Source organism: Carassius auratus, unplaced genomic scaffold, assembly GCF_003368295.1.
Source record: "Carassius auratus strain Wakin unplaced genomic scaffold, ASM336829v1 scaf_tig00007487, whole genome shotgun sequence".
NCBI lineage: Eukaryota > Metazoa > Chordata > Actinopteri > Cypriniformes > Cyprinidae > Carassius > Carassius auratus.
In genome coordinates, this window is record NW_020523854.1 from 231,720 (window position 1) to 241,392 (window position 9,673).

At 38.1% G+C, this 9,673-nt stretch overlaps 2 long non-coding RNA genes across 4 annotated transcripts; both read left to right on the forward strand.

Moving 5' to 3' along the window:
• Window positions 1–442: 442 nt before the first annotated feature.
• On the forward strand, window positions 443–3,146 carry LOC113071518 (uncharacterized). Of its 3 annotated transcripts, XR_003280106.1 has the most exons (4): window positions 443–576; window positions 914–991; window positions 1,085–1,394; window positions 2,398–3,146. It is a non-coding gene; the product is annotated as an uncharacterized LOC113071518 (long non-coding RNA). The 3 variants fall into 3 exon arrangements; XR_003280107.1 differs by lacking the exon at window positions 2,398–3,146 and having other exon boundaries at window positions 841–991; window positions 1,085–2,381; XR_003280105.1 differs by lacking the exon at window positions 2,398–3,146 and having other exon boundaries at window positions 1,085–2,381.
• A 3,291-nt stretch (window positions 3,147–6,437) lies between these two features.
• LOC113071505 (uncharacterized) lies at window positions 6,438–7,061 on the forward strand. Its single transcript, XR_003280104.1, has 2 exons — window positions 6,438–6,490; window positions 6,953–7,061. It is a non-coding gene; the product is annotated as an uncharacterized LOC113071505 (long non-coding RNA).
• The last annotated feature ends 2,612 nt before the right edge of the window (window positions 7,062–9,673 follow it).

The following is a 9,673-nucleotide window of genomic DNA, read 5'->3' on the forward strand; positions in this document are numbered from 1 at the left end:
GAAGACTGGGCCCACCGAAGTAACCAAACAAAACTGCCATAACCCGGTATAAAAAACAAAAATCATGTTTGCAACAGGAACTTAGCTGTACTTAAATACGTGATCTGTATTTATGCTTTTATAAGAACAAGATGTGGCTTGAACCACAGTGCAAAACTGTTTTACTGGCAGTGTAGAAAACATTATTTAAACAAAAACGACAAAAAAAAAAAAAAAAAAGAAAATTATATTATATATAATAATATATATTACCGAATACATTCATAAAGATATATATTATTTGATATACATTTGTTAATGAACATTTATTAATATATTTAAAGCAATTGTATATAGTTTTGCCTATTTATGTTTTTTTATCTATTATAAATAAATATATAATACTGTCGTGATTACAGTGGACCTCTGCACGCTTGTTTGTTGCTGCCGTAAAGCAGTTCGTCTTTTGGCGGCTTTTCGTACCCGTTCACCAAACTACTCCCAGAACAGACGTTTGGGGTGGAGTGTGGGAAAGAAACAGATGCCATTTGCCTCGTTAGAAATCAGTGTTAACATCAGAAGAACTGATACCTCAAGGTAAGAAAAAACGAGAGCGAAAGAAACAACAACTTACAGTTGCTTTACAAAATCTCCCATACTAAAATTAACCATGGTTTACTACAAATAAAACCATGGTAATCATAAATAAATGACTCTGCTACACTAACCATAGTATGTATAGTGAAACTGGTTAAACAAATGGTAGTCGATTAATTAGTAAAAAAAAAATGTAAAAAAATAAAATAAAACCTTTGTTACTACACTTTGACTACAGTAAAACCATTGTTATGTTTCACAAAGGTATTTAATCAGAATACAGATGCTTTTTTTCTACCGTCATTGGAAAAAGTCACTTTTTACCCATATGGTGTAGTTACAACATCTACCAGCAGGAGCTAATGTGGAGCTTCCAACAAAGTTTTCCCAGCTAAGCCTTCACCACTCATAGCAGGTAGGCATCTCACAACATTTGACTCCACTGCATCACTACAAATCCCACCCAGCTGTTTATGTTCACAGTCTAATACTGTCTCCTCACTCACAGCCCCAGGCATCTACCCCTCCCCTGCTCGACCTGCACTCCAAAGTCTGTACAGGCCAGATGAAGACTGTGTTCATCGCCCTTCAGCCCGATCGTGTTGGCTAATTATGACAGTTAGTAGTGGGGATTGTGAGAGTCATTCACAGGCCATTAGAGCTCAGCCCGCGAGGTGATATCGTCTGTCACTTCCTCTATTCCCCTGCAGCGCTGCTTTGTCTGTGGCATCACTCCACATCCCACAAGACCTGAAAGAGGAAGCCTTAAATCTGCCTCGGAAGTCTTGCGCATTAGTTCCTTTCCTTTTTTTTGTGAGGTGAGTATGCGCTTTCCTGACTGTTGGGTTAATTGCACATTTAACATGATCAGGATATCTGTTGCCGGATGTGAGATGTAGGGAGCAAACCTAAATGTTCCTAACTGTTTCACATCTAACTTCAATGAAAGCAGTGAAAATAAATAAGACCATCATATTATGCTTATTTACCTTTGAAATGCAAATTTTCCATTTTACGCCACACCAAGTCAAGGGCAGAGGGACGATGAAATGATGAAAAATGTGTTGAATACCGATCAACAGAGGCCCCTTTGTGCAAGCGTTGACCTCTAACTGCAACTGCGCTAAGAAAGATAATGCATTGGTCTCATTAGAGGAACAGGAAAACTGAGAATTGTTTCAATATGACCAACAATAGTAGCTGTTAAATTATCTAGAGAACCATGGATAAAGGGTCGTTCATGAAAAGACATAAAAATTCTGTCATCATTTACTCAATCATGTCATTCCAGACCTGGATGCATTTCTTTTTACTGTTCTTTTTCTGCTATGAAAAACAGCAGTTTGCTATTGAGCTTCAAAAATGTCTGTTATTGTATTATAAAAATGGACTGAACAATTTATGTAGTATTTTTCAAGCCATTCTTCCAAGAACAGTCCTTTTGAGGCTACAAGGCTAGAGTCCTGCTCAGCATTAAACACTAGAACAAGACAGTCTAGCAGGGTTGCCAAGTCTCACCCCAAACACCACCCCCTCATAGCAGAAACTCGCTTTTGACAGAGCAGACCCCTGACAGAGGGGTAACAACATGAAAATACTACTAAATTATAATTTGGTTAATAGTTTAAATAAAAAATACAAATCTTTATATTAACTGATTTTTTTAATGCAGTACATGCAATGAGAACTGTCTATGGTCTCTCAGTGGTTTACATTATGCACCGTTTAGCATTATGCAATTAATTTACAACAAAATTACAGAAAACATATCTTAATCTACAAAATCTTTTTTTTTTTTTTTTTTGCATTACATGCAACAAGTGGACAAGTTCGGGAAGCTTTCATGAATTTGAATGTGTGCAAAGAATTGTGGGTGATTGAAGGACTTGAGAGATACACCTTATGTACCCTGCAAAACAGGGTGAATGAAGGACATGAAATGAAGAATGCCTACTAAGGATCCTTCAAACTGAGACGTCCTTCTATAGCGCTTGGTGATGTGGCAGCTTAGACTGCAGCCTTACTAAGATGGAGCCTTCTGATTGAGAAGCACCCGGTGTCTTAAGAATCACTAGAAACCTTCAGGCAAATATGTTTGAAGCAGGTTCGATTGAAGATTTGGTTAACCTGAACAGTGCCAAATTCCATCAATTGAAACTAAAGGTACGCCACAAACATTCATTGCCAAAGAAGCTGGCTTTTCACAGAGTGCTGTATTTAAGCATGTTAATAGAAAGTTGATTGGAAGGAAAAAGTGTGGAAGAAAAAGATGCACAACCAACCGAGAGAACCGCACCCTTATGAGGACTGTCAAGCAAAATCAATTCAAGAATTTGACAAGGAATGGACTGAGGCTGGGGTCAAGGCTTACAAAGGTGTCAAGAAATTTGGCTACAGTTGTTGTGTTCCTCTTGTTAAGCCACTCGTGAACCACAGACAGCGTCGAGGCATCTTACCTGGGCTAAGGAGAAGAAGAACTGGACTGTTGCCCAGTGATCTAAAGTCCTCTTTTCAGGTTCAGTACAAGAAGTTTTGTATTTCATTTGGAAACCAAGGTCCTAGAGTCTGGAAGAAGGGTGGGGAAGCTCATAGCCCAAGTTGCTTGAAGTCCAGTGTTAAGTTTATACAGTCTGTTTTATACAGTCTGTTTCTGTTTTTATACAGTCCATTGTGTCTTTTGAAAACCAAAATCAATGCATCTGTTTAATCAAGAAATCATCACAATTGAAAGAACCAAAGACTTAAACTTCAGCCTGTGTGCACTGAATTTATTTAATACACGAGTTTCACAATTTGAGTTGAATTACTGAAATAAATGAACTTTTCCACAACATTCTAATTAATTGAGATGCACCTGTATGTGATAGCATTAGGATGCACAAAGTTTTTGAATATGCACAAGATACGAGAGATACAGGGTCATGATTAACTTTCATTATACGTTAAAGGGTAGCGTGAAAATTCTGCTGAACTTCTGTTTTGTGTACTACAGAAATTCATACAAGTTTGGAACGACATAAATGTCAGAAACTAGACCGTGTTGTTGCGAGTTGAGAAATACAGCTCTTTTTAGCTTGCACACTGCTGCTGTTCCCTTTGGTTTCTCAATAGTACAAGTCAGACATCGTCTGGATCTCTTCCCATGGTGGCTCAATAAAGAAAGATAGACAACAGCCGCATATGGTTTAGCTCCACTCCAGTACGAAGAGAGGTTTTAAGTGGTGCATATGGCGTCATTTACGTACATTCACCTGTGCTCTTCTTGTTTGCACTCAATAATTTCTTTCTCCCACAGTAAAGCAGGTTACTTTAGTAATTCACCAGTGGTTTTCATCCCCTTTGTCCCCTTTCTCTGACTCGGCCCTGGAGAGTGAACAGAACTTTGTAAGAAAATCAATAGTAATTGATTCCTCCAAGGCTAGACATAGAGGGCCACTATTCAGAGCCAAGCATAGGAGCATCAGAGTGAGAGGAAGAGGACCTTGGGTTTAACATGCACACAACAAACACTGCTAAAGGTCACCAGTGTGATGCTGTTTACAGCTGCAGATTATCAAAAAGATCCAGAGCAACGGTGTATTTACAGCTTTGTGGAGATGAGCCCCAATTACCGGGAGGCTGGCTGTTTTCTAAAAGGTATTTGAAGGTGTGCTTCTGAGATCTTGGATTAGACTCTATTGTGTGTGCATGTGAAAAGTTTACTTGCCATGCTTTGTGCAACACATTCGCGTTTCCCTTTTTGCTTTATTTAATATTTTTCAACTGTCATGGAAGTCAACATGAAACTTAGAACAGATTTTCAACAAGAGAAAAATTATCAGGACTTGATTTAAACTATTGGGTAATGATTGTAAATGTGTATGTTGCATATAAAAGTGAAGTCAGACATCAATGCGAGTTGCAGTTGATTGCAGAGGGAATTTTTGGACTTCTTTATTAGTTCCTGCTGAGAAATGAGATGGTTACTTTGTCATGGAGGCTGAAGGTCAAGAGCAACTGAACTAATTTCCAATGGTAATGCTTTTTTTTATAATTATTATTTTTTTTTTGTTATTGCTAAAATCTTTGTTATAAAGTTAGTCATCGTTAATTATTTTGGGAATTAATTTCTCTGGCAGCAAAGAAATACACAGAAACTAATTGGCCATACGTTGTCTGGAACATATAGCAAGTTAACTTCTTGATCACATAGTAGAACAAAATCACAGCATTTTTTCTCTTTAAAGCTGCAGTAGGTAACTTTTGTAAAAATGTATTTGTTACATATTTGTTAAACCTGTCATTATGTCCTGACAGTAGAATATGAGACAGATAATCTGTGAAAAAAAAAATCAAGCTCCTCTGGATCCTCCCAGTGGTCCTATTGCCATTTGCAGAAATACATCGCTCCCGGTGAGAAACAACCAATCAGAGCTGTGGTCCGTAACTTTTTTCAAAATTTCAAAAATTTACAAAATGTATATAATAAGAGAGTACACCATGAATCCATTTTCCAAACCGTGTTTTTAGCTTGTCCTGAATCACTAGGGTGCACCTATAATAAGTGTTTGTATTTAGACTATTTTAGATTGCTTCGGGGGCACCGCGGCGGAGTAACCCAGTACCTTTGTGATTCTTCATTGACATAAACAGAGAGAAGTAGTTCCGGCTACGATGTTCTTCCGAAAGACACAAGCAGTTCGGTTTATTAACCGCTAGAGCGTCAAAAGTTACCGACTGCAGCTTTAATGCTTAAATGAATAGCATTTACTCATCTTCATGTCACTCTAAGGCCAGGCATACACTGTGCGATTTTGAGCCGAATTCTGACTTCTGCGACTCTTTTTTTGGGTCAGGCCGGTTTTCAGCATTTTCATGCGTCGTTTGTCGTGTAGTGTTCGTGCAGTGTACAAGGGGAAACGAGAGGCGATTAACTTCTCCTGACCAGCAATCAGTTGGTCGGATGGATTTCTGACATGTCAGAAATTTTGGTCGCCTCTCGTGAGGTATCGCACTATTGAAGCAGGGCTACGAACCGATTTTCCGCATTTCCCTCACTGCACGTGCGCGAAACCATAAACGAAACCATGGTGACACGGCGTGTAGCGTGGACTGAAGTGATGGAGGGAAAACTTGTGGAGTTATGGCAAAGAAAAATAAAAAAAAGACAACGCCTGCTTACCTCCAGTTCACGTTGCAAAATGGATAAACCATATTGGCCACGGCCTCCGAGCCACCTGCGCATCTAGATATGCCTACCCCTTTTTTTTCTTTGACATTTCAGCACACAGAATTGCGCATATCACCAAAGCAGTGTGTTTATCCTGGGAAACCATGTTTATTCAGAAACCGTCACAAACATCCCGGTTCTGAGGGATCCTACGTGTTGATTCGGTTGATTCCTCACGTATAGTGTGAGCAGTCAAATCGCAACTCGACGATCGGACCGTACAGTGAGCTCATGAAAATCGTGAGCTTTGGCTTTACATCGCAAGCGATCTACTAGTACAGTGTGAGTTGTTACCTTGCCGAAATCACACAGTGTATGCCCGCCTTAAAGCAGTGGTCTAAAACTCAATTCCTGGCGGGCCACAGCTCTGCAGAGTTTAGCTCCAACCAGCTCCACATCACACCTGTTTGGAAGTTTCTAGTAAACTTGAAGACCTTGATTAGCTGTATCAGGTGTGTTTGATTAAACTGTGCAGAGCTGTGGCCCTCCAGGAATTAAGTTTGAGACCAATGCTCTAAAGCAGGGGTGTCAAACTCAATTCCTGGAGGACCTGAGCCCTGCAGAGTTTCGATTCAACCCTAATTAAACACACCTGATCCAATTAATCAAGTCCTTCAGGCTTATTTGAAAACTACATGGTATGAATGTTGGAACAAAACTCTGCAGTGCTTCGTCCCTCTGAGTTTGACACACCTGCTCAAATGGGTGAGTAAATGATTGCTAAATTGTTATTTTGCATGAACTGTCCCTTTACATCAGTGGTTCTCAACCAGAGGGCCGGGCCCAGGGTCTCAGCACACTTCCAAGGGCCACAAGATACCTTAAAACAATTAAAAATAATACTAAGTAATACAGTAGCATTAATATAAGAAAACAACACAAAATCAAGATGCAAGCTAAAATCATATTTCTTTTTGTAGTCAGTTCAGTTTTCTTTCTTTCTTTTTTTTTAATAATAAACCAGGGTTCTCATGGTCCTATGAAGCGATCAGAACGAGTGAATCTTACATTGATGTCAAGTAGTTACATCAAGCTCATAAATAAATAAATAAATAAATAATATATTGACACTAAAAAGTTTCACTTGTGCACAATAACACCAGGCATATGTATTAAGAAAGTTAGTAGTGTGGATTTTGATATCATGTTGACTTCATGTCCACCCAGGCCTGGATACATTCCCCGACTATCAATTTCCTGTCTGCCACTTTCTCTTTCCTCAAGTGACTGTCATTCCCTTAGTAGAGTGATGTGAAGAGTAAGAGATACAACAAGAGAGCATGGCCACAGATAAAGAGGTCTGGGATCTGTCTCTCCTGTGGTGCGATGAGGTCAACTGGGCCGACAGCTTTTAGATTGATGCAGGACATCCTCTCAGACCACCGCAGCCCACTGGGCGAGAAAGTGTTGAACAAAAACACGCGGTAAACTGAGACCCCTGCAGGGATTTCTGGACACTAGACTCCCTGTGGTCTTGATGAGCCTCTCGCCTGCTTCACACCCTCATCCTCAAGGATTGTTTCAGGACATTCATCCTCTAAACCCTCAGAAAACACAATGTGAGCGTGCAGGAGGGAAATATTTTGGGGGCCATTGTTCTTGTTTTTGAGATGACTTGCTATAATTTCCTTTTCTTTCGTGTCTGATGATATCTGCAGAAACAAAAACAGTGTTTATCTGGCATGGAAACAAAAGCACAGTGTTTGACTGAGATCCCCATCGCAGCAATCCAAACCCAAGCTTGATTTTAATATAGATCTTTGGGGTTCATGTACTCAACCATTAAGCAGAGCTCAAATGCCATATGATTTTATCACTCCTCATACTGGATGAGTTGCTCCAAGATATTGATACTCAATCTGTTTCACTTCATCTAGCATCCGGAGGTTTTTCATTTAAAATGATTTGCTGTAATTCTTAAAGCCTGTCTTAGTCATTGTCAAGATAGTTTTGTGTGGGCAAAAAATTATTTTAAGAATTAATGCTGCCCACGTCTCACTGGATGTTAAACCACAAGAAGACTTGGTTAAAATACATATGTTTGTGTGTGACACTAACAGTTTAAACATAATGAAAAAAAAAGATTTCTCTTTCAAATAAATGATGTTCTTTTGAACTTTCTTTCCATCAAAAAAATCCTAAAAATGACACAGTAAAAAATATTTTCAAAATTGTAAATAAAAAATAGATTATTGGAGTATGTTTTACAAGAAAATGCTATTTCTTCAAGAAAATCTTTCCACTTTAAAATGTCACATTTACTTGCCATTTCTTTTTCCAGCTTAATATTAAATAGCTCAACTGTTTTAAACTGTGATAAAAATAAGAACATATTTTTTCACTGCAAATCAGCTATCAGAATGATTTCTGAAGGATCATGTGAAACTGAAGACTGGAGTAATGGTGCTTAGACATAAAAGAAATAAATAACATTTTTAAAATAAGAATAAAGTATATCCAATATTCATATTTAACAATTTGTTACTGATTTTTATCAAATAAATTCAGCCTTGGTATGTATAGGGAATTTTTTAAAAACATGATCTTACCGAAACCAAACTTGAGAATGGTGTGCATGCAACTACACTTGGTTACAGGAATTTCTTTTGAATTTCTTTTCATTTTTTATTATACTAGTTTACTCAAAAATGTAAATTCTTTCATGATTTAATCTCATGTTGTTCCAAACATTTGTGTAGATAATGTTTAAAGGATATTCTTCACTGAAAATCCACCTTCTCCTTCCTGCATTCAGAATAGTAGAAACATCAATTTTGTAAATGAATGATTATTTTAATGTCTCTTTTTACAAATCAGTTGATCCAGTTCACAAAACAGGGTTAAGTGATTTGTTTATGCATCAGATCGACCCGGTTCTGCAGAATCAACTTGGTTTCTAATAGTTTCAGCACAAGCTGCTTAAATTCCAATATGATCATCACACAAAGCTACCGTATGGGCTCAGAAGAGTTGATATGGACTGTTTTTATGCTGCTTTTATGTCCTTGTTGAAGCTTGAATGCTTCATCTCTCATTCATTATAATTGCATGGACCAGCAGAGTCTTCAGGATGTCTTTTATGTTCCACAGAAAAGAGAAATTCATATGGTTGAGAACAACATCAGGGTGAGTACGTGATGACAGGATTTTACTATATCTTTTGATTTCTAATTCAAACTACAAGATGACATTTTGTTTACTGACTGAATTTGAAATCAAGAATTGAATTGAACTTTTTACAGACATTCTCAATTGGGTCCTGAGTGGTGCACAAGTTCAATGTTTTATATATACATTATGTGCGTTTTCTGCTTCTGTACACAAACAAGGGAACGATCAATAATCAAACAGCGTTTCTACTAGCCTTCATTTATATGCTGGAAAGCCTAATGCATGTAGAACAGCCTAACACAGTTACTTAGGATCAAATCTCATCTTCAGAGACTCATGCAACAATCATGACAGCGTGTATGTTTGTGCGAGAGAGGGATGGACTTGCTTTTGATCGGCCATGCATAATTACAGCATTTCACAAGTCCTACTGATATATATCACTGCAGAGAACTGATGCACATTCATTCATCATGACAGCAGATGCCGTCTGCTTTGATTGCTGCTTCTGAAGCTTTCACTCAGATTTAATGAAGCTTCTGCACCTGTCAATTAGGTCAGATTACAGCTCTCGTACTTTCACAACTTGATTAATATAATTCCAAACAAAGGCTGATAGATGGAGTAAACATGTTTTTTCTCTTTATGCATTCCACCACCTCCTTTAAACGCAGTTGCTGTTTTTTACAGTATACAGTAGCCTAATATCCTTGGCATCTAATATAGAAATCTTTGCACTGCTCATAACAGGGTAACGTCTCCATGGTCATGCAATGG